The sequence below is a fragment of the Syngnathoides biaculeatus genome, chromosome 22 (genome assembly GCF_019802595.1).
Source record: "Syngnathoides biaculeatus isolate LvHL_M chromosome 22, ASM1980259v1, whole genome shotgun sequence".
Lineage (NCBI taxonomy): Eukaryota > Metazoa > Chordata > Actinopteri > Syngnathiformes > Syngnathidae > Syngnathoides > Syngnathoides biaculeatus.
Genome location: NC_084661.1, coordinates 1,719,271 through 1,744,879, shown reverse-complemented (window position 1 = coordinate 1,744,879; position 25,609 = coordinate 1,719,271). Strand labels below are relative to the sequence as shown.

At 41.5% G+C, this 25,609-nt stretch overlaps 1 long non-coding RNA gene across 2 annotated transcripts in view; it reads right to left on the bottom strand.

The window, feature by feature from the left end:
- LOC133495856 (uncharacterized) overlaps positions 1-24,204 on the bottom strand; it is a 46,340-nt gene extending 22,136 nt beyond the window's left edge. For both annotated transcript variants that reach the window (XR_009793674.1, XR_009793672.1), the window contains exons 1-2: positions 24,064-24,204; positions 18,659-18,745 (exon numbers count right to left, since the gene is read on the bottom strand). This is a non-coding gene — a long non-coding RNA (uncharacterized LOC133495856). The remainder of the gene's footprint in view (positions 1-18,658; positions 18,746-24,063) is intronic.
- Between the last annotated feature and the right edge of the window lie 1,405 nt (positions 24,205-25,609).

Here is a 25,609-nt window from a genome sequence, read left to right as displayed (position 1 = left end):
TTCACTGAAGCACTTTCAAATTTTATGTCATATTCTGTGCATTTGCTATGGTTGTTGATGATTGAATGTGGTTGTGGTTTCTATGTGGAGGGGGGCATGGGCAAATGAAAACTTGAAACTTGAAAAACGCATCGCAGCAGAACAATAGTTAAAGAGTCTAGATATTTGTCTTCTCATAACGTTACAAAGTCAAATCGTGTTCTTATTTCTGGATGGGGGGGGCACCTGGTGAAGACATGTAACAACTAAACAGTAGAATAAGATGAGAAAGGACAAAAAAGTCAAGGACAGAATGTAGGAAATGGGCAAGGCAGTGCTACTGATGAGTGCTTTCTCGTAGTGTGTAAACACCTGTAAGAACTTGTGAGTTGATATTGTAATACAACCTGCTATCATTGGTTGTTTCATCCATTCATTTATTTCCCAAGCCACTTATCCTCACTTATCCTCCCTCCTCAAGGGTCACAGGAGAGCTGGAGCCTAACCTAACCTAAAAGGCAGACTTCACCATGAACTGGTCAGTAGTCAGTCACAGTGCACATAGACAACATCACTGAGCAGGAATCGATCCCACGCTGGCCGCACTGAAGTTGGGCGTGTGTATCACTACACTATAAGTGACTGTTAGCTGTCCCAGCATAACCAGTTCTAGCCTGTGAACCGTATTAGTGGATGAACATCATATCACATTAGCCAACTAGTGTACGGAGATGCTGTGTCGCTACATTGTCAAAGGGTGGGGCTGAAGATTTGTGGGCCTTGGCCCACTCCATCTCTCTGTGGGCCATATAGATGGTCGCTTTCACTTTGGTCCTACGTTCTGCAGTAAAGAGGGATTTTGTCAAGATCAAAATCAGGATTGTGCTGATTGAGATTGTGTGGTTTCCAGACTTTTATACCAAGATGATAAAGTGGCTGCAATAATCTTCTTCTTTTCCTTTCGGCTTGTCCCTTTAGGGGTTGCCACAGCGTGTCGTCTTTTTCCATCTAAGCCTATCTCGTGCATCTTCTTCTCTAACACCCACTGTCCTCATGTCCTCCCTCACAACATCCATCAACCTTTTTCTTTGGTCTTCCTCTTTTGCTTGGCAGCTCCATCCTCAACACCCTTCTACCAATATACTCACTCTCTTGCCTCTGAACATGGCCAAGCCATCTAAGTCTGCTCTCTCTAACCTTGTCTCCAAAACATCCAACTTTGGCTGTCCCTCTAATGAGCTCATTTCTATCCAACCTGTTCCCTCCAAGCACGACCCTCAGCATCTTCATTTCTGCTACCTCCAGTTCTGCTTCCTCTTGTTTCTTCAGTGGCGCCGTCTCTAATCTGTAAACTTTGCCCCTCAATGTAACAGAGACTCTTCTGTCGCATAGAACACCAGACACCTTCCGTCAACTCTTCCACCCCGCTTGGACCCGTTTCTTCACTTCCCCTTTCCTACCAGAAGGCACCCCAAGTACTCTACTGCCTCCCTCTCTGAATACCTTAACAGTAGTATTCCAGTCTTCTGGGAGCTCTTCCTCTCCATCTAGTCTGTCTCACCTCTTTCCGAAAGGCCACATAACATTCTTCCTTCCTCAACTTCCACCAGCTAATTCTCTGCTCTACCTTTGTCTTCTTAATCTTCCTACCCACTACCAGAGTCATCCTACACACTACCATCCTATGCTGTCGAGCTACACTCTCTCCCACCACTACCTTACAATCAGTAACCTCCTTCAGATTACACCGTCTGCACAAAATATAATCCACCTGCGTGCTCCTACCTCCGCTCTTGTAGGCCACTCTATGTTCCTGTCTCTTTTGGAAATAAGTGTTCACCACTGCCAATTACATCCTTGACTACCTTGCGACCCTGAACAGGATAATCAGTACGGAGATTTGTGTGGATTATTGAAGAGAGCGATATGACTTCAAACCACTGACTACAGAAAGATTCTGGACTGAGGACAAAAGACTAATTATGTTGTAGTTTCTAGAAAATTGGACATTACTAAGTTATGGAAGTAATCTTTGATATTGTGGTTTATAGATGTCAATTTGCACCATTCGCTTATAACAGTCCAGGCCATGGAATGGTCAAGACAAAGATTTAAATACCAGTGTATGCTTTGTTTAGACAAGCCAATGCTAGGAAAAAATCCAACTCAACGAACTTCTGTGTATGTTTGGCTATCAAAAACAGCAGTGACCAACACTTCATTGTACTGGACCAAAAGGAGAACTAATTGCACTCATGGGACTGTAAAATGGACAAACAAAGCAGATGAATTGAATATACAAATGGTTCATCCTTTCCTCATAATGTCAGAATTCAATCTAAAATTGGCACCAATGTTTGCATGCAGACCAGAATGCACACAGAGGGTAAGGCTTGCCCAGCACTGCTGAGGTGGTGAAGCCAATCATATTTTGCTGTGTATGATATTGGCATGGTTTATTATGGTGACAGTGTAGGCTTGGTAAGCTGAGCTAGAGTGCATTAGGTAGACGTGCCTTCATTCAGGCCCAGAGTGAATTGGCCGGCTTACTGAGTGTGGCACTCGGATGATTGCCTGACACCCTTCAATTGACCATTTTTCACGCCTGCACCAGGAGAGGATGGGGAGACAAGCACACACATGCAAATGCCCACAAGAATTGACTGTGCATTGCTAGTACTTCCAAGGACTGGCATAAAATATTCTTTATTAAAGCCTTTAAAATACTGTATGAGCTAACATTAGGGAGCTTATATGTAGCATGTCCCGGAGGAGTGGGATGAGCAGCATGTTTTGTTAAACACTTTTTTTTAGCCAAATGGCATCGAAAAGAAGGCTGAACGGGGTGCTTCCTATCGACCATGGTGCGAAGCAAAAATAGAGAAGCCGCAAAGATCCAGGGAATTAGAATATGATCAGAGAGGCAGGCACTCATGCGTCCCGAAAGCATACAGCGAGCGCATTGTAACCTCGGGGTTCACTGCCGCTCTGACCTAGATAGCGTTGCGGCGTCGGGGTAATCACTGAATAAAAGATTCCTGAGGCACAAACGCTTTAATTAGACATGAGCTTTTAACAGGCGACTGATAGGGGAGAAAAAACTGTGACTAAAGAATAAGATGCAGTCTACCATTCGGCTCGCGGGGACCAAAGAAAAAAATGAACAAGTGTAAAAACAAAAGTGGTTAGACAGTAGATTGTATAGCTCTCGCAAACAAATAAAATGATGGATACATATTTTCGTAAGAATTTCTAGATCGGATAACTCTCACTTTTATACTGCCCACTCAACTATCTTATTTTTCATCATCTTCATGTTACAAGCAACAAATAACTGTCAGCTCAAAGTAGGTCAGGCCAGCTTGTTAGACTTGTACAATTTTCCCACTTTTACTGACTCTCGTCTGTTGTGCTCTCATGCTGGATCCCGAATCAATTCAGTGTATGAAATTCTGTACAAGAAAAGCTCACGATTGAGCTTATTTAGACTAAATAATTCAGTGTTCCGTCAAGAAGTAGACAGTGTGTGTTTTCATGACATAGCTACAGCAAAACCCCACTTATTTGGGCAATTTTTATATAATTTGATCAATAATGGTAAAGACAGGACCCACTAAATTTGCTTTTAAAAATCAATTAATTTTTACTTGTATGAGTATTTGAATACTCTGCATTTGTCCATCTTAAGTGTCATAACTGGACGGCATGGTGGACATGCTGGAAAGCGTTGGCCTCATAGTTCTGAGGTCTCGGGTTCGATCCCAGACCCACCTATGTGGAGTTTGCATGTTCTCCTCATGCCTGCGTGGGTTTTCTTTGGGCACTCCGGTTTCCTCCCACATTCCAAAAACATGCACCATTAATTGGACACTCTAAATTGCCCCTAGGTGTGATTGTGAGTGTCACTGTTTGTCTCTATGTGTCCTGCGATTGACTGGCAACCAGTTCAGTTTGTACCCCACCTCCTGCCCGTTGAGAGCTGGGATAGGCTACAGCATTCCCCGCGACCCTTGTGAGGGTACGCGGCTAAGAAAATGGATGGATGGAAGTGTCATAACTGTTTCATAAAAAAAAAAAAAAATCCAAAGTCTGATGTGTGATTCTCTGTGATCATGACCATCATACATTTTGTTTCCTGAAAAAAAAAAATAATAAAACATTGATCAGAGTTTTCACTTATGAAATTGGAAATCCGATGTAAGACTCTATCATTTCTTTGAAATTTATGGAGGCGGACCAGTTAAAGTGGAGTGGAGGTGTGCTGGAGGTGTTTAAGCTTCCCGTCCTGGGCCTAATTCATCTCTTGATGTCACGTCCAGCTCTTGCTCTGCGATACTCCCTCATTGTCATTCTGGATTGATGTCTGTCCTCCTAGCCTGGCGACAGAAATGCTCTGCTCTTGGACATATTATACAAATTGTCCAATCAGAGCAACATGCTGTACATCCCAAGGAGAAACACCTTCACAGAGTAATCAAGCAACTCCTGCATATGTTTCAATATTTGCAATTGATGCAATTTATGGTGAAATTGTGATACAAGTGGCCTCGGTGCTGGATGGTATGCTGGCTAATCCTCAAGCACTAGTCTGCTCATGGGAGGCTAACAAGATGCCTCAAGTAGCCTGTTGTGGTTGGTGAGGTCCTGGCATGGCAGAAAGCTACAATTCAGGAGGTCAAGTTATTTATTTTTTTAATGTGCAAATAAAAAAAAAGTGAGTACAAATATAACGTAATTCAGGCATTTTTTTTTGAGGGCCTGACATTCTATTACACGGTATAATACACTGATGATACCAGGTGATGTTGTGAAGGTGACCTGAAATGTTGTTTTCTCGAGTTGTAAATAAAAGCTTGTATTGTGGCATGTGCCTTGCCATTGAACCCCTTCATACACAATATAACTGAATGAAAGCATGGAACTCCACCTACACAATAGCAGGATGAAAGACAAGAGCAAAAATCAGAAGCAAATTTGCTACTCTGGGCATAGTTACAAGACAAAAATAATAATTTGGCATTAGATATACTGTACTGTATTTTAAGAACAAAGCATTCTTCTAAGATGTTTGTAATAATTGTAAATACTATTCAAGTATTTGGGATCATGGTATAGGGTATCGTATATTTATGTTATAAATTATTGATGTAGGCAATCACAGTCACTTTCATGGGAGCATCCATTGATTGGAAATTCACTTCTTCCCTCCCCCCAGGAGTAGCTGAGATCTACTGTACAGTAATCTATTTAAACTGTCACCTTCACAAAGCTTTTCCAGGTTTGAAGGCAATGTTGTATCTTGTTTAAGTGTAAATAGATGTTTAACACTGTTTATATTAACATGTAAAAATGAATCTGCTTTCAATCACTCGCTCTACTTAACCACTGTAACTAATGATGAAGATGCTTAAAAAAGAAGCTCTGGTTAGTAGTAGACGCACATGATATTCAGCCATGACCTCCAGCTTTGCAATGTTTTCAGCAAGCAGTTGGTCAAGTTCTGAAATGCATCACTTCAAGTTCAGGGCATTCAAGTTATACTGTTTTTGTTTGTTAGCTGGCTACATTTCGTATAATGGAGGATGATGTGGCATAATAATAAACAGAGAAGCTTGTATTCTTTCTTTACCTGTGACCCACCCCCTAATGCATGATAATTGTATTTTGTCCCTGCAAGCACACACAAGAAAAGATATATGTATTGGTGATGTTTAAATATATAGAGTGTGACAGGGAGACAGAGTGTGAGTGAGTCAAGAAGAGAGCCAAGTAGCAAGTGTAGCTCAGTGTCTGTCATACGTTGCACAGAAACAACATAGAAGATTGATCCCTAGACAAAACAACAACCAGGGTGCGTGTCAAATCATTACTGCACTGGAGGGGAAATGGGCAATTATCCCTCAAGTGCAGGTATCCTTACTTCAGCCCTCATGAAGCAACCCTCCCCTGTGCTGCCACAACCGTCTTGGAACTTCACTTATCATGGAGTGCCTAGGATTCTTAATATAAAAACATGCGTACAAATACCTCATCTTGACAAAGCTGTCCACTTTGAAAGGTTTGCATGTGGATACTGCCTCCTGCACATCTACACTCAAGCATTTATGCTCAACCCAAAGGATATATAATAAAGAATATAAATAAGCCATGATGCTGTTCCACGCTATGCGAAGGGTGCGTCATGGAAATGAACAAAACAGAAAGAAATAAACGTATTTGCTCTGAGACTGAATCAAGGTGTTTATCAGCTAGGTAGCGTAAGGAAGGGCGTATAGTTTGGTGGCTTCGGCAGCACTGTAACAGACCAAAAAAATATTGCAGTGGGAGCTGATGCTGTGAATATAGCTTCAAAAGGGAGAACACTTTTTTAAAAAGTTGGCAGATGTAGACTAAGAAATGAAGCTCGGCACCTTCAACAATTCACAACATTGAGACATGCGACATCGTGAGACTCCAAGCGACTGCACAATCAGATTAGTAACCTCGAGACTTTCATTTCCTCCTCATTCATTTTTGATATTCTCTTATAATGAGAGTGATTACTTTTTCCAATCCCCACTGACGGTAACATACCATAATGGAGAAGTCAAAGATTTCATCAACTCCTCTTTCGATTGCTTACAGAGCTCACCATGACAACCGCAACAATCCACTTAAAAGACAAAAGGCTAACTCATCTACTAGCACTGAAGATTTACAACTTTGCTCTCCTGGTATTCAAGTCTTCTCCTCCATCGACAAGAAGCTATCACTTCTCAACCTATTATACCAAGATGTTAAAGAGCTTAAAGGCATTATATCTGCAGGGATGCGTACTTTGTACTGGTCCGTTGTGGAAGAGAAGGAGCTAAGTTTAAAGCAGAAGCTCTTGATTTACAGGTTGATCTATGTTTCTACCCTCACCTATGGTCACAAGCTGTGGATCGTGAACAAACAAAACAAGATACGGGATACAAGTGCCTCAAATGAGTTTCCTCTGTAGGGTGTCATTGCTGTCCTTTAGAAATCCAGTAAGAAACTCGTCATCTGGGAGGGGCTCAGAGTAGAGCTGCTGCGCCTCCACATTGAGAGGAGCCAGATGAGGTGGCTGGTGGACCTGATCTGGATGCCTCCCGGGTGCCTGCCTGGTGAGGTGTTACGGGCATGTCCAACCAGAAAGAGACACCAGCAACGACCCATAACACGCAGGAGCTCCGCGGAAGAGCTGGACTAAGTGCCTGGGAAAGGGGAAGTCTGGGTATCCCGACTCCGGTTTCCTCCTGCATCCCCAAAAACATCCATTAATTGGTGACGCAAATTTGCCCTGAGGAGTGATTGTGAGTTAGAATGGTTGTTTGTTTGTACTGTATGTGTGTATGTGCATTTTTTTTCATTAAATATTTGTGCATGAAACATTTGTGCATAATCAGTCTATTCACTACATCACACATTCTTCATCCAAAAGAAGCATCTGACTCATCTCCACTATGAAAAAGAAGATCCATTGCAGCTACATTTGAGTCATCGCTGAAAAATTCATCATTGAATACTTGGTCCAGTTTCTCCTGTTATGGTGTCTCCTGCACTGGATTGTGAGCAGTGATCTCCCTCCCACACCACGTCATCCTATGTCCCATCCACGGGATGGGATTTTTTTTGAATCCCCTCAAAATTATGTCCGGGGAAACAGCATCCCATGCATCTTTTATCCATACTGTTATTTGCAGCAGTTTGGGTTTACTTACATTGCCACCTGCAGTGAGTGTACGTATGAGTCCCCAAAATCATACACTCATTCCATTTTTTTTCATTTCTTTTTCATTCCCAGTAGACAGTATCCTCACTGTTTTCCTCTTTTCTGATCAGTTAGTGCTTGGCAAATCAAAGGCGAGGGGTGTTTGAGCAGCATTAGCTCTATACCCAATTTTTTACTCTTGTTGCTTTCTCACCCGAATGATAAATAACTGCATTTCGTTGAGTTATCCTCATAATCGTCTGGAAGACGTTGTGCCATTGATGTTCCGGGCCGAACAGAGTTTGCGGCTCCTCATCAATAAGTAGCACAATTTTCCAGATGCCTTGAAATCTTGGTTTCCTTTATTCCTCATTATTGTCAGAGCTTTGAGACGAAGTTGGGCAGTGCTGATAGTGTAGCCTCTTGCCGTCTGTTCAGCTACAATCTGCAGTAGCTCTTCCTCCATCTCTGGGGACTGTGCAACTTTCCCATTTCCCAAAGCTCTTCCATGTGCTTTTTGCTGGATGATTTTCTACTTTGTCTTTCTCCACAATCTTACGTTTGATTCAACTACTTTTGAAAGGTCACGCTGCTTTGCGGTTTCTCACTTCTTCAGCAGCAGTAATTACTTTTCTTTTAAAAGCAGCTACGTAACTAGCCTGTTTAGTATACATTCTCTATCTTAATTGAAGTCAAAGCAAACTCATGGGCAGCAGCAACAAATATGCTATACTTAAGATGGAAACGTGGAAAACAGGTCAGGTATCTTATGACATAAATATATAAGTAAATAAATGTGTAACAAACATTATTAATATCAGATTGGAATGTAAATGTACAACTTTTTCACTACCGTTAGGTACGTGCAAATGCCTGTACAATGTGATTTTCTTTTTATTTTAAATCTATCCCTAAAATATGCATATAATGCTCTGTATTTACTTTTTAAAAATATTTTTGGAAAAGTTTTCGCATTGTTCATGAGAAAAAAAACAGTACTGTACTTACCTAGCCAAATAAAGTACCTCAATATGTGGTTACATCCAAATGTTGAACTGTCATAACCAGAACGCAAGAGTTGACCCAAATGCACAACTCGGTAGACAGAGAGGCAGTTAAAGGAAGCTCTTTATTCGTTCCAAGGTTGTAAGCTGGAGAGTCAGTCAGAGAGAGCAGCAGTATCAAGAGCATCAAGCTTACGGGGTTGGTCGGAGGACAGGCGGAGGTCGGTACACAGGGGTTCAGGATCAGGAACAAGGAAGTGTGGGAACGAGGCATGGATGGCAACGATCTGGCAAAGCCAAACTGTCCGCTGGGTCCTATATATCCTGGGGTTAATTATCCCTGATGAGGTGAAGGTGTGCAGGGGAACCTGCACCGCCAGGGCTGGGACCAGCAGGACCATGACATAAACAGTCTTGGCTTTAAATAAATCAGATAGATTGCAACAGCAGCAAACTTTCAGACCTTCCATTTATCAGCACAAGTCTCAAATGCCACGATTGTTTTAAGAATCCAAGTAGTGTTGCCACTTTTTCAGCTTGATGGAAAATTCTAGAAACCACACAATTTCAGTGAGCACCACGTCATTCCTCCCAAATCTGGCACAATGCCAATTGTGAGATGAAAAAAATACCCCTTGCAGTTTTAATTCATTTCATTAATTTTTCTATTGTTTAATTATTGTTTTTATTAATTTATTTTTATGCTCTTTGGCACACCCATGCAGCACTTCTGGTCAGTAATTACACATAAATGTTCCTCAGTTTTGAACTGTAGGATCACGATTTCTCCTAAACTTTGTCTGATGGATGATTTAAAAGAATAGATCTTCCACATAAACATGCTCAACCAATACCTGTAATTCTAGCTATTGCTAATCAAACAATACTGTTAAACTGGAAAAATAAACAAGCTATCAACATTAACCAATGGCGAAAGCTCATCATAGTGTGTGTCATACAAAAAATATCTCTGCTTACATAATAAGAAAATGGATAACTTTAACAAAGGTTGGTCACCTTTCATTTAAATGTGAACCTTGAAGCTTGATTGCTTGAATGATTGCCAGGGAAAGAATGTAATGTGTAATCTAAATGCAGTGTAATGTTATCAAATCATTTCTTTTTTTTGTGGTCATTTTAGACCTCTGTGCACACAATTGGCCTATGCATTTTAACCACAAGCCTCCTGGATTTACGAGGTTGGCCTCTGGGGATAGTGGACCCATTTCCTGCTTCTTCTCTTGTTTATAGTTGTATCCATGTTGTCTTCCTTCAAAATGCCAATTCTCTCCATCCCAGTGAGCTGGGGTGATGACACTGGCCCCACTCTGGGTGTCTTGTTGTGGTTTCCGGGTGGGAGCTAGGGGCCATACTGTGGCGTCTCTTCCCTCTCTGCTGTGATCGCTGACCTTCTCTCTATGTGGGGTTCCTGGATGACTTGGGGCATATGGTGGTTGACAGTACCTTGCACCTTCGTTGAAACCGCTTTCCAGCCCTGTTCTGTTCAGTGGGCAATGGTTGGTTATGGAGGGTTGGGTGGGAATTAGGTGTCTGTAGGTGAGGCCTTCCCACAGGAGTCTAGCCTCTTACTTCACACACCCTGGACATTTTTAGTACCCACACTGTACATACTCTGCACATAGGGCACTTTCATATTTTTGGTGGCATTTGGTGGAGCAGGCACCAGGGACTGTATATATCTTCTTATTTTACTTTCGGCTAGTCCTGTTAGGGGTCGACACAGTATGTCATCTTTTTCCATGTTAGCCTATCTGCTGTATCTTCCTCTCTAATACCAACTGCCCCCCTGTCTTCCCTCACAACATCCATCAATATTCTCTTTGGTCTTCCTCTCCCTCTCTTCCCTGGCACCTCAATCATCAGCATCCATCTACCAATATAGTCACTCTCTCGCCTCTGGACATGTCCAAACCATTGAAGTCTGCTCTCTTGAACCTTGTCTCCAAAACATCTGACTTTGTTTGTCCCTCTAATAAGCTCATTTCTAATCCTATCCAACCTGCTCACTCCTAGAGAGAACCTCAACATCTTCATTTCTGCCACCTCCAGTTCTGCTTCCTGTTGTCAGTGCCAGCGTCTCTAATCCGTACATCAGGGTCGGCCTCACCACTGTTTTCTAATCTTTGCCCTTCAACCTAGCAGAGACTCTTCTGTTACTCAACACACCAAACAACTTCTGGCAGCTGTTCCAACCTGCTTGGACCTGTTTCTTCACTTCCCGTACTACACTTACCATTGCTCTGGATTGTTGACCCTAAGTATTTGAAGTCGTCCACCCTCACTATCTCTCTTCTCCCTGGAGCCTCTCTTTTCCCCCTCCACCCCTGTCATTCTTGCACATATATTCCGTTGTAATTTTCTTTCCTCTCTTTTCCAGTGCATGCCTCCACCGGCTCCCTACTTTCACTCCAGATCACAATGTCATCTGTGAACATCATCGTCCAAGGGAATTCCAGTCTAACCTCATCTCTCAGACTATCCATTACTGCACCAAACAGGAAGGGGCTCAAAGCTGATCCCTGATGCAGTACCACCTCCACCTTAAATTATTCTGTCACACCTACAGCACACCTCACCACTGTTCTGTTGCCCTCATACATGTCCTTTACTATTCTTACATATTTCTTTTCCACACCAGACTTACGCATGCAGTACCACAATTCCTCTCTTGGTATTCTATACATTAATTAATTAACAACAGAATCAGGATCAAAATAAGAATGGGATTTATTGGCCAAGTATGTAACAACACACAAGGAATTTGTAATTGGTTGCACCCAAGTTCAACAAACACTAAGAACAAAAGGAACTTGCAGTTGTGCAAAGTTTTGCAAGGATACCGTCTCCTAGCATACATGGCCGCGGTCATACTATCCTTAATACAGTGCAGTCGTCCTGTCCCATGTGCAGAAAAACACAACCCAATGCATGATGCTACCACCCTATGCTTCACAGTAGGGATGGTGCTCTTGGGGTGGAACTCATCATTCGTCTTCCTCCAAACACTGTTAGTGGAATTATGACCAAAAAGTTCCATTTTGGTCTCATCTGACTACAAAACTTTCTCCCATGATTCCTCTGTATCATTCAAATGGTCATTGGCAAACTTAAGATGGGCCTTGGCATGCACTGGTTTAAGCAGGGGAACCTTCTGTGCCATACATGATTTCAAACCATGACGTCTTAGTGTATTACCAACAGTCACCTTGGAAAAAGTGGTCCCAGCTCTTTTCAGGTCATTGACCAAGTCCTGTTGTGTAGTCCTGGGATGATTCCACACCTTTCTAAGGATCATTGAGACCCCACGAGGTGATATCTTGCATGTGGCTCCACTCTGATTGAGATTGACTGTCATGTTTAACTTCTTCCATTTTCTAATGATTGCTCCAACACTGGACCTTTTTTCACCAAAATGCTTGGCAATTTCTTCATAGCCCTTTCCACCCATGTGGAGTTGTAGAATTTTGTCTCTGGTGTCTTTGGACAGCTCTTTTGCCCTTGGCCATGTTATGAGTTTTAGTCTTACTGATTGCGTGGGGTGGACAGGTGTCTTTATGCAGCTAACGACCTCACACAGGTGCATCTGATTCACGATAACACATGGAGTGGAAGTAGACTTTTAAAGGCGGATTAACAGGTCTTTGAGGGTCAGAAATGTAGATGATAGACAGGTGTTCAAATACTTATTTGGCGCTGTATCACACAAATAAATCGTTAAAAAAATCATACATTATGATTATCTCTGTCACTGTGGACATGCACCTACGATGAAAATTTCAGACCCCTCCATGATTTCTAAGTGGGAGAACGTGTAATATAGCAGGGTGTTCAAATACTCATTTTCTTCACTGTGCAAGGACTGTATGCAGTTTAAAGTGATTGGTCGTGCGATAGTCTAACGTACATAATACTAATACAGTACTGATTGGCCCAGCAGGGTGTGAAAACAAGAACTGGATGTAGAAAACAGACATTTTGCAGTGGAATTGTAAAATAGCTTTTCAGGAATGTAATAACTTAATTGGAAGAGGGATGAAGTTTTTGGAATGCCTGCTAGTTTTGGTTTGCATTGATCGGTAGCGGAAGGAGCTGGAAGAGCTGGTGGCCAGAATGTGGAGGGTCCGATATGACCCTACCTACTCTTGTACTAGTTTGGGTAATATGCAAGTCCTCAAGGCTGGGTAGGGTGGTGCCGACAATACGTTCAGCAGTTTTGATTGTCCATTGCAGTTCAGAGTTTGTCTTTTTTTGTAGCGGTCCGAAAACAGACTGTAATCGAGGGACACAGTACAGATTCGATGACCGCTGTGTAGAACGGTCTACTCAACTCTTGTGACAGGCTGTACTTCCTCAGAAGCTGCAAGAATTTGGTTGGCTTTTTTGAAGATGGAGTTTATGTTTGTCTTCCACTTCAGGTCCTGTGACACCGTAATTCTCAAGGACCTGAAGGTCTCGACAGTTGACACAAGAAATTTGGACAGCATGAGGGGCAGCTGTGGTGAAGGATGCCTCCTGAACTCAATCATTTCTACAGTCTTTAGTGTGCTCAACTCCAGGTTGTGTTTGCCACAACAAAGCTCCAGCCTCTCCACTTCCTGTCAATATGCAGACTCATCGCTTTCTTTGATTAGCCCAGTGACTGTGGTGTTGTCTGCGAACTTCAGGAGTTTGACAACCGGGTGCGTTGACCTGAAGCCATTTGTGTAGAGCGAGAAGAGCAGCAGGGAGAGGACACAACTTTGGGGTGTCCCAATGCTGAAGGTGTGTGTGGATGAGGTGGTATCTCCCAGCTTCATTTGCTGTGTCCTGCCCTGTCACGAGGTTAGAAATCCACTGGCAGATGACAGGTGAGATGCTGAGCTGGAGAAATTTGGAGGAGAGGAGTTTGGGGATGGTCTTGAATGCAAAACTGTAGTCCACAAACATGATCCTCGTAAAGGTTCCCTTGCTGTTGAGGTCTTCAAGCATGTACTGTATTTACAGGGCATAGATTAATAAACAATTTACGCACAGACCATATATTTAAATCTATACAGCAACACATCTCATAACTATATAACTGAAATGATAACAGGAATAAAAAAAAATTCTGGCCGATATGTCCTCATAGTGAAACAGAACATGTCAGATACACGTCCACTGACCCAAATCAGATCATGTCATTGTCTTCCCCTTCTCGCCTTATGCCTGTAATCAGCAAAATGGTGTCAGTCCCAGTCATCGCTTTTTCATTCCACATGGGGATTTACTTTACGTACTGTATTCTTTGGATTCATATTATCATAAATCCAGAAACATTATCATTGTTCCAAGAGACTACGGTCTATAGATGAAATACCTCATGGAGCAAGGAAAGCAGGCATTCCACTAAATTTCGCCTGGTTTCCATGCAAGTCATTGTAATGGGATTGGAGAAAAAAATCCTTTGAAAATGTATACACTGGATTAATGTGTCATGAGCCATCAAGACGGAGGTAGGACCCAAATGCAGGAGTCGGAAGACGCAGAGGTAAATCGGAGAAAACGTTTATTATTCCAAGGTTGGGGCAAGCAGTCAGGTGCACCAGCGGTAGTCAGGACGTTGGGCGTAGAGAGCAGGTCAGCAGGCAGGCAGGATTGGTACACGGGAGAACGATCAAAGCAGGCAGGAGTATCAAGGGGTCAGGCTTACGGGGTCGGTCGGAGAATAGGCGGAGGTTGGTACACACGGGAATACAATCAGAAATACAGAGTGCTGGAATAGGGCATGAGTTGCGACGATCTGGCACCGGACCAGTCGTCCCCATGGTCTTATATACACCGGGCCCAATCAGCCAGCATGAGGCGCAGGTGTGCGCCTCCCAATCAGCGCGAACGAACGGGCATCCGCACAGCCAGGGCTAGATTGACATAATGAGCATTAATGTTGATTTTTGGCAAAAAAAAAAAGGTATTTTCCCATCTGGGTTTATTTTGTGTGCGGTTTAGTAAGACAAGGGATGACATCCAAGCTACATTCTCTGCTGCTCTCTCTAATGTTTTTGCATTGCTTTGCCGCTCTGTGACAAGTACAGCAAGCAACAGTGATGTTTCCACTTTTTTCTTTATCATTGGGATTCTTAAAACTTTAACAGAAATTCAGCAAAAAAATGTCATTTAAAGTTTCACACATAACTGTTATAAACTTTTTTATATTTTAAGATATTGTTGGATCACACTACAGAAATTCCATGATCAACGATAACATGAGTGTTGATTACCCCCTTTTCTAACCATACTGCTCATACTAGTCAAGCAAATTGGACTTAGTTTGTGTATGGGTGCCTCCTAAATTATTATTATTATTATTATTATTATTATATTATTTGGTACTTGTGTAGCTGCTGTAGCAAACCACTTTAATCCTGCGTTTATAGGTAGCTTTAATGGGAAAGGATACATGTCCAAGGCAATGATTATGTCACCACGAAATGCCGATAGATTAAAATTTGTAGTTTTCCTTTTTGATCTTCCTATATTAAATGACTATTAAAATCACTAGTTGCTGTTCAGATGATCACTGCTGATGCAAAAGCATTACACCACTGACATATTTTATGATTTAGTTCAATAAAATTAATCAATTTCATTGCTCAGTAAAAATATGACAATATTACAGTTTTATGGCATGCCCACGGCCCTTGGCAATAATACCACAATATTTCCTACCTGGTTATTATGGCTGTTAAATATGGTCTCATCACTGCTGTACAACCTACAGGTAGCTGCTCCTGTGCAGTCATACACATTATTGAGGCTTTGGTTGCTGAGTGCATATCAAGAAAAGATAATGTATTTTGGAGGGACATATATTTTTGAAAGTCATTAAAAAATTATCTGAAGTTGCAATTGTGTTTGTAATGTTATCTATGAAACTCTCCATGGCTTTTAGGTAGAATGTGATTTTTGGAGCCTTTTGTAGCATATATTCACCTACTATTTAACACATCTGATGTGGAAAGTATGCCATCTGGATGTCTCAAGGTCACCCTCAGATTTCTATTATAGTTGAAAAATGACTTCCTCTGGCCACTACACAGGGGAAATGTTATTTAGTGCCTGACAAGACATTGGAAGGGGCTTGTGCCTGGCGTGTTGTAAAATAAATGGAAGTGATCTGAAATGGGTTGACAGTGGCTTTAAATCCAGGCTACGTACTTTTATCCATCCTTCCATTTTCTTACCCGCTTATCCTCACAAGGGTTACGGAAGTGCTAGAGCCAATCCCAGCTGTCATTGGGCAGGAGGCAGGGTACACGGTGAACTGGTTTACAGCCACTTGTTGGGCACTTGGAGAGAGACAACAGTCGCACTGGGGCAATTTAGGGTCTCCAATTAATGCATGTTTTTGGGATGTGGGAGGAAACCGGAGTGCTTGGAGAAAACCAAAAGGCACGGGGAGAACATGCAAACTTCACACAGGTGGGTCTGGGATCGAACCCGGGACCTCAGAACTGTGAGGCCAACACTTTCCAGCTCAACCGCCATGCCCCCAATTCATTTATATAGTTCATTTTAAGACATCATTCATTAAATTCCACATTTTCTAAATATCTTGCAGAATCCTTGATTGGTCTTCACTCCAATCATCTTCAGTTGCCGCTTTTTTGTGGGTGTTGATGCCTTTTTGTAGGTGTGAAAAGAAAAATGCAGAATTTCTGCATCCAAATATGTTTCTCGTGAAAAAAAAAAATCCAAAAGGACTCAAAGATGACCTCTATTTAGAATATTAGGGACATATTGGTCAAAATGTAACTCAACTAAAAGCTCATGCCCCCCCAAAAAATCATTGAAGTCTGATTGAATGCAGCATGCTTTTCATAACTGAGCTCTGGTCAGTTACATATCAAAGGGATACAGGAAAGAGTTGAAGAGTGCAAAGTTCTAACACAACGCGCAGACATAAATATGATTTGGAGCATTTTGGAGGGTGGTGCTGTAGTTTTTGTTGTTAAAATATAGCATTTCAAGCAAGTACTGTGTTGTTTTACACTTGTCTAGGTTGTTTAAAATATACATAGAGTTTAAAATGTTATTATTTTCCCCCCGAAAGCTGCACGGCTGTTGAGATTCATTTTGGAGCCCCCAAAAGGGGTTGGAAAGGGTATGGCCTCATCCATCTGTCGAGGATACCAACTTATATTTGCTGCTTGTTTGTCCAAGTCTGACCACTGGAATTCACCCAAAATGGCTGAAACAAATCAAAATTGCAATCCAGTACATACCGTAATTTGAGTATAATGCGACCTGAAGTATAATGTGCACCCCCAAAGTTGACCTAAAAAAAACCAGGAAAACCCTTCTACCAATGTACAATGTGCACCACCAATTTGTTGCAATCCATATGCTCAAAATATTAGGAATTATCTGTATTTCTGTTTTGGTAGGTTTGTACTTTTATTGTTTGTGTTATGGTCCTGCTGGTGCAGCCCTGGCTGTGCGGGTCCCCGCACACCTGCACTGATTGGGAGGTGCACACCTGCACCTCATCTTCAGTAATTAACCCTTGTATATATAGAACCCAGCGGACGGTCTGTCTTTGCCATATCGTCGCCACCCATCCTTCGGTCCTGCACTTCCGCATTCCTGACGCCGAATCCCTGTGTACTGAGCTCCGCCTGTTTCCTGACCGAACAGTGGTTCAGTGGTGCCCGACAACCCCTTGCCTTTTTCAGCCGTCAGCTGGTCCCCAGGGAACGCAAATACAGCACATTCAATAGGAAGCTCCTTGGCCTATGGCTGCCGATCCGCCACTTCCGTTCACTATTGGAAGGCCGTACGTTTATGGCATATTTGGACCATAAACCCCTCACTTTCGCCATGTCCAAGGTGGCCGAGCCGTGGTCCGCCCGCCAGCAACTGTCGTTCATCTCAGAGTACACTACATCACCAACACATCGGCGGCAAATCCAATGTGGTCGTGGACTGCCTCTCCACGGCGGGTGTTGGCACTGTGCATCTGGGTCTCGACTACTCAGGTCTCAGACCACGGGGTGCAGACCTGGGTCGACTCATGCGTGGCCTGTCAGCGTGCTAAGGTGCATCGCCACGCAAAAGCGCCCTTGGAATCCTTTGCACCTCACTACCGCCTATCACCAAGTGCCAACCTGCCTGCGCCTAATAATACGCTGCATCTATCTAATATTTGTTTCAGTAAAGTAGAAAAAACATTTTCTACAACTATACTTACCAGTTACATTGCAATTTACACATTTAAGTTAGAAACAAGAGTAACAGCATATTCCAGAACACAATAAAGTAATACAAATCTTGGAGTCAAAGTGGGCAAAAATATGTACTTCAGGTGGTATGTCTGGCACTAATGCATTGACATTCATGGTCCCCCCCATAGAGGGGGAACTTTTGACAGCAATGTGAATGAGAGTAATGTCAACCAATTCCTGTAAGTCATGGAAGGAGATATTGCAATAATCCTGGGAGTTCAACTAAGGTTTCTTAAATTACATCATAAAAAAAGATATATAGCGCTGTCATTTTGACTTTGAAATTCAGGTGATATGGTGTTGAATGCCTCATGTGTCAAAAGCAGAGCAACTCCCTTGGGAAAACATTGCTCTTGTCATGTCACCTGTCAAAACATTGCGCTGGGAGTCTACAGAGATTTCCACATTCCAGGGGATAATGTTGATTTTTTTTGTGACCGCTGGTGTATAATGTCTTCTTGAATTTAGTCAAAAAAATTGCTGGGATAAGCTCCAGAACCCTTGCCACCCTTGTGAGGATAAGCATCTTGGAAAATGGATGGTTGGATTACGTTCGTTACATAATTGAAGTAAGACATTGTCCATTTTTACGTTAGAAGATAACATTCTTAAACCATATCTTGTAAGTTGGCCACTATGAATCAAAAGACCTTGACTCAATAACACAGAACACACACCTTCATAAATATGCATCTTACCTTGTGGTCTACATTTTACTCTTCATCGTCATCTTCTTCTTCTACTCTTTTGTCTTGAAAAGTTACAATGACCTTGTAGTACCTGCGCTGCAAGTGGAAAATTCATATACAGGCCAAATTCCAATCAAAGTGAGCAAATAACCCCTTCCGGGATCTCTCCAAAAGATTAGAAATTATTTCTAATTACTATTAAAAGATTACCCCAGAAAACATTCCAAAGAGACAATCGTAAATATTTAACGTCAATCAACATGTTGGATTGCCCTTTTTTTTTTACTACAACGCATGTGTGGTTTGGCAGAGGCTGACAAATCTTTACATGTGTGGTGTGTTGTGTTGGTCATCTATGGAAGTAGATAAGTGCCACCAGGATTTGAATATGAAATGTTAAGTGGGTTTGAATTTGAAACAGGATTTGAATTTGAAATGGTAAGTAGAATGAATTTGAAATAGGATTTGAATTTGAAATGTTAAGTGAAATACGCCGTCTGAAATTCAATGATTCGCTGTCTGAAATTCAACTTCGTTGATAAAAAGGCAGGGTTATTTCTGGTCACAGACATTAGCAAAGGATGTCAGAACCCAACACCCAGCCAATCCTGTTACATTTTCTTAGTCACGTGACGTGACGTAAAGTGGCGGGCATATAGAGGGCTTGCGACTGACATCACTGCATAACATGTGCATTAATCGTCCGCCATATTGGAAAACAAACAAGTGTACAGGAAGTGACTTAACGGACAGAAGTGCCCCCAAGTGGACTCGTTCGTTTCCATTAGTTTTACCTCCGGGAAGGTAGCTCGTTCTTCCGTCGTGTTAGCCAAAATGGCGTAGTGTATATAATTGTGTATTATTGCCCCGGTAACTTCACTCGGTTTTGTGGTGTTCTCCTATTTGAAAAGAGCTTCCGTGTCAGAAGGGGCGTGTTCATCTCCCATAGTGAGGGTGCACCGCGTGTTTTCATTGGCGAATGTCCGGGTGACATCACGGGCTGAGGATGCAGCCAATAGTGACCACTTGGATGTCGTAGGATTACACTTCTGCAACTTTGTGCATGGATGACGTGCTCTCCGCTCACATTTATGTTTTCGTATAGACATTGAAGTGAATAATGTTATATGTATTTTTCATTACAATATCTATTTTAGAATGTTTATAGGGATGACACTTGACCTTTAAGGATTCCAGCTGTTATAACAAGGCAGGGAGAACAAACTGAAAAACTTTCTTCTCAGCATTAAAGGGATTGACTGGCAGCATTGTCCAGAGCAAATCTAAACACTGCTAATTTGTCCCAGTATCGTGTCTGCTCAGATCATTTTGTCACTGATAAGTGCTTTTTGTCAGTTGAGTGATACATTTAAGTAAACACGTGACGTAGATCTGAAAGCCCAGACAATGGTGGGTCATGTATAGCTGCATGGTGTCCTGGCACTTGGAACATGTGAACGTTGAAACTGATACTAAACAGGAAAACATGCTTCCACTTATGATGATGTTGAATGAATACTGTTCTGAAACTGTTTTGAAACGTTTTTCTGGTTTGCGCTGAATAATATGATTATTTTTTGATACTGTAGTGAATTACTTGAATTATTAAATATTTTAGGACTGGGGACTTGTTTTAACATCAGCATCCTTTCAACAACTTATTGAAAGTTGAATATGATGTTTTCTGTTTTATTAAGTATTTGGCCAAACAAAAAATAAATATAGCAACATTTTGTTAATTATGATTATTGTTTCAGGCAAGCCAGCATAGCTGTATGATTCCACTAATCCGGACTGGGTTCCAACCAACAAACAATCATATGGAAATCAGTGGAATATTCCATCTGTACAGCAAATTGAAATAAAATGCGTCCCTTTATTCATAAAATGATGTGAAGAGCATTCTTAAGTGCATGTCTTTGTGGAATTATATTGGCATGATTGTAGTTACTCAAGTGTGCTTTATAAGCTCAAGATAATGGACTTTGCATTCTTCCTTGAACATTGGGAGTGACATTTTGTTATTCAGATAGTATCAAAAGCTCTAAATTGAAAACAAATCTGTTACATCTGGAAGGCATTTATTGCAATTCATGTAAATTTGTATATATATATATATATATATATATATATATATACAAACAGGTTTTTGTTTCAAATACAGTGGGTTATTAAGTAGAACTAATCACAATTTTCAAGGTACAAAACAGCTTGACATGTTCGATGAAGAATGAGACAAAATTTTGAAGTTCAATTGGTTTGTTTGTTTTCGCTCTTACATAGTATTGGATAAAGCACATTTATACAGTCAAAACATTGTGATAAGGCCAAACAAAAATAATGTTGTGTTTCCGGTAACATGGACTAAGTAAACTAGAATCGGTAGGTAGGGTTTTTTTTTAAATTTTGTATTGACTACTTTTGCGGAAAATTACAGATTGGTGAGACATAGGATGCTATTGTTGCCTACAACTTGGAAATGAATTGATCTGGGTCTGAAAATGGTGAATGGCATCCACATTGGCAGCAGCTTCAAGGGCAGTATGCAGTTGGTGTTAATTTGTCTTTGCTCAAGTAAAGTCAGTTTCACCGATTGGACGATACACCACGTCCTTAAAAGCTGTTGGCAGCTTCCAGTATGCGTTGTCTTATGTGACAGTCTTTGAGTCCCGTATCCTGATGTTGGCTTCAACCCAAACAACAGTGCTGCAACATGTGAACAAGGTTCTCCCAGGCCAGCCTTGCAGTTGCAATGTGCAGCAACAATTTCCCACTTTGTTCAGCAATCACCCAAGGCCAAAGGGGCTTTTCTCGCAATGTTTGGGAATGGAGGACTTGTAAAGACAATATTGGAATTTTTAACATACATGCATGTATACATGTATTAAGAATCATGCACATTTAATTAATATTACTGAATATTTACACCTAACAGTATTGTAGCAAATTAATATTTCACAAAAGAATGCAGGCTCGAGAAATTTACATTTGATTGAAAAATGTCCATTTGAAATATGATTTTGAAAATATATGTAGTACAAAGAGACAGAAACATAAAAAGAAATTAATTATACTCTTTCCTGCATGGTGTTACTTAACTGTCAAATGCAAATTATCATTAAATTACTCCTGGCCTCACAAACCTCACAGTGAAGAAAATAAGTATTTGAACACCCTCCTATATTGCAAGTTCTACCAGTTAGAAATCATGGAGGGGTCTTGCATGTCCACTGTGAGAGAGATAATATAAAAAGAAAAATCCAGAAATCACAATGTATGATTTTTTTTAATGATTTATTTGTGTGATACAGCTGCAAATAAGTATTAGAACACCTGTCTATCAGCTAGAATAGATACTTTTCACATGACATCATGAGTCACATGACTTTCGTTTACAACGCCCACTGGACTGCAAAACGACAATAGACTGTTTTCGACTCACGTCACACACCTTCTGATTTGGAACGCGGGCGCCATTTTGGTTTGGTGAATTCAAGTCAGCAAACAGTCACTAAGCAGGAATCATTTAAGAAAGGCGTATGAATGGGGGCGCACTGCTATGTTATCCGTTGCTGAAATGAATGTTGGTGTTTGTAGAGCGTCTTTCTTTCAACTGCCAGCTGTGATCAAGAACCAGTGCGAGAAAACGGAGCAGTTACCAACTAAACGGCGACAACAGTGGCTGTCTCGTATTAGGAGAGCCGATCCAGCAGCCAAGTCATTCCCTTATGTCCGAGTTTACTCGGAGCATTTTGTTCTCAGTAAGTATTTTATACCTTTTAGAATTTCACACCTACTTAACAATAACTAAGTTCTGCGAAGGAGAAGTATTCTTTAGGGCCAAGGGCATACATAATACTCATGTGTGAATGGAATGCATGTCTGGTAAATCTGTTATATTATAAAAAGTTTGCAAAAAACAGCTACCACACTGCTAGCTGTTTTGTGAGTTGAGTTTAAAAGGTAGCCGTGGAACTGGGGAAAAAGGTGCGAGCTCCACTTGGGACTCATCCTCGTTGAACCTCTCTCTCTCTCCCTCTCTCCTTCTCTCTCCCTCTGCGACGGATGCCATACTGTGTGTCTTAGAGTTCAGAGTAAATGGTGAAATGCAACTCCACACGGCTGGAAAGGGCTCCGGAGAAATTGTCAAGCAGGTTGGCGAAAAAAGGTCCACTGTTGGAGCAATCATGAGAAAATGGAAGAAGCTAAACATGATGGTCAATCTCAATCGGAGTGAAGACCCCCAAGATATCACCTCGTGGGGTCTCAATGATCCTTAGAAAGGTGAGGAATCAGCCCAGGACTGCAGGACTGGACTTGGTCAATGACCTGAAAACAGCTGGGACCAACGTTTCCAAGGTGACTGTTGGTAACACACCAAGTCGTCATGGTTTGAAATCATGCATCACACAGAAGGTTCCCCTGCTTAAACCAGCACATGCCAAGGCCCATCTTAAGTTTGCCAATGACCATTTGGATGATACAGAAGAGTGATGGGAGAAGGTTTTGTGGTCAGATGAGACCAAAATGGAACTTTTTGGTCATAATTCCACTAAACGTGTTTGGAGGAAGACGAATGATGAGTTCCATCCCAAGAGCACCATCCCTACTGTGTAGCATGGGGGTGGTAGCATCATGCTTTGGGGGTGTTTTTCTCCACATGGGACAGGACAACTGCACTGTATTAAGGATAGTATGACCGCGGCCATGTATTGTTAGATTTTAGGGAACAACCACTTTCCCTCAGTCAGAGCATTGAAGATGGGTCGTGGCTGGGTCTTTCAACATGACAATGACCCGAAGCAAAAACTAAGGAGTGGCTCCGTAAGAAGCATATTAAGGTTCTGGCATGCCCTAGTCAGTCTCCAGACCTAAATCCAATAGAAAATCTTTGGGGGGAGCTGAAACTCTGTTTCTCAGTGACAGCCTAGAAACCTGGTCTAGAGAAGATCTGTGTGGAGGAGTGGGGCAAAATCCCTCCTGGAGTGTGTGCAAACCTGGTGAACAACTACAGGAAACGTTTGACCTCTGTAATTGCAAACAAATGCTACTGTACCAAATATTAACATTGTTTTTCTCAGGTGTTCAAATACTTATTTGCAGCTGTATCATACAAATAAATTTGTTTAAAAAATCATACATTGTGATTTGTGGATTTTTCTTTTTCGATTTTCTCTCTCACAGTGGACATGCACCTACGATGAAGATTTCAGACCCGTCCATGATTTCCAAGTGGGAGAACTTAGCAATATAGCCAGGTGTTTAAATAATTATTTTCTTCACGATACATACATTTAAATGTACATGAATTAAATAATTGGATTTGCTAAAAAGCTGTAGTGGGAACGTCTACATTGAACTGAGAAAAGTCACAGTGGAATGAAATTTAGATCATATGAAATGTAAACACTGACCTTTCCACTGACTAGGTGGTATCCATTTCTGACAACAGCTCCCACATCGCGAACCCAGCCGCACACAGACTGTTTGTATGGATCTATGCTCTTGTAAGCTTTCAGGTATGTTCAGACAGGTTCATGGTATAAACACTTGGAGTGAAGATAAAATAGTTCATAATGTCTGGGTAAATTACAGCAGGATAGTATGTCGATTCGTGTTTGGGTAACTCATAGAGGTAAACTCCATCAACCACAGTTTCTTCTCGTAACGAGTCCTTTCTACAGCTGGCAGGGTGTCAACATGTTTACACTTGGCAGAAGGGCCTGCCATGCCTTGCTCGATCATCTTGATCAAATTCCAAGCGAAGAAACAGCGCCAAAACTACCGTATATAAAAACTGATTGATGACACCTACACGCACTCGAACGTCCTGGGGGTTTGCTTGTTTGTTTTGCAATATGGCGGACAATTAATGCGGATGCTCGGCAGGGCCGCCACTTCGCGTCACATCACGTGACGTGACTAAGAAAGCGTAACTAGATTGGCTGGGTGCTGTGTAGCATTATCTCCCATGACCGGCACAGAGATGTCACATGACTAAGAAAGCATAACAGGATTGACTGGCTGCTGCGTTCTGACATCATTTGCTAATGTCTGTGACCAGAAGTAACTCTGCCTTCTTAACAACGAAGTTAAATTTTAACAACAAATACATTTCAGACAGTGAATTATTGAATTTCAGACAGCAAATTATTGAATTTCAGACAGCGATTTCACTTAACATTTCAAATTCAAATCCTGTTTCAAATTCAAATCCATTTTACATTTCAAATTCAAATCCTGTTTCAAATTCAAATCCACTTTACATTTCAAATTCAAATCCCTTTGGCACTAATTTACTTCCGCAGTCATCTTGTTTTGCTGTTGGACTAAAGGTTGTTTCATTGTTGTGCTAATGTCGCCAACACTAAGCAAAAACAAGCACCAACACTCAATAAAGACTCCTTGTCATTCACATGCCACATTCCCACTTCTCTTATGAGTTTACCATGAGAATAAGTAAAGGAGAAAAATGAGAACACAAGGAACAGATACCAGCGACAATTACAAAACATTGTCCAGGTGAAGATTTGGTGCCCGGTCAACATGGTTCTCTCCATACAAGGGGAAGTTTCACCTGAACATCTAAATGTTTCAAAATGTATTCAAAGGTACTGACCTTCATAATCTGTGGCTTTTCCTTGACAAATGTTTTGTCTTTTTGCCCTGATTCCTATTTGGCAACACTAAATGGTGAAATAAGGCTTTGTCCTGCCCACCTGAATTGTTGGAGCTAAACAACGAAAAGTAATCCACCATGAGTTGACATTGGCTATCAATAAAAGTTCACTATATACACACACTCACAAAACATCAGAATATAATGTGTCAACCCCCAACATGCCTGGTGGGAAAACTATTTGCTGATTTTACATGATATATACATATGAACTTCCCAACTTTTTTGCCTACATTAGAATAGTGTTCTTACCTTTGGCCTTGTGACCATGAGAAGTCTGA